The sequence below is a fragment of the Gracilinanus agilis genome, chromosome 4 (genome assembly GCF_016433145.1).
Source record: "Gracilinanus agilis isolate LMUSP501 chromosome 4, AgileGrace, whole genome shotgun sequence".
Lineage (NCBI taxonomy): Eukaryota > Metazoa > Chordata > Mammalia > Didelphimorphia > Didelphidae > Gracilinanus > Gracilinanus agilis.
Window position 1 is genome coordinate 245,273,351 of NC_058133.1, and position 416 is coordinate 245,273,766.

Sequence of the window (416 nt, forward strand, 5' to 3'; positions counted from 1 at the left end):
TTTCTGATATGGGATTATTTAGGTATTCTATTTCTTCTGCTGTTAATTTAGGCAATTTATATTTTTGTAAATATTCATCCATATCTCCTAAATTGTTATATTTGTTGCCATATAATTGGGCAAAATAGTTTTTAATGATTGCCTTAATTTCCCCTTCCTTAGAGGTGAGGTCTCCCTTTTCATCTTCAATACTGTCAATTTGGTTTTCTTCTTTCCTTTTTCTTATTAGATTTACCAATACTTCGTCTATTTTATCTGTTTTTTCAAAATACCAGCTTCTGGTCTTATTTATTAATTCAATAGTTCTTTTACTTTTGATTTTATTAATTTCTCCCTTAATTTTTAGTATTTCTAATTTAGTTTTCATCTGAGGGTTTTTAATTTGCTCGCTTTCTAGTTTTTTGAGTTGCATACCC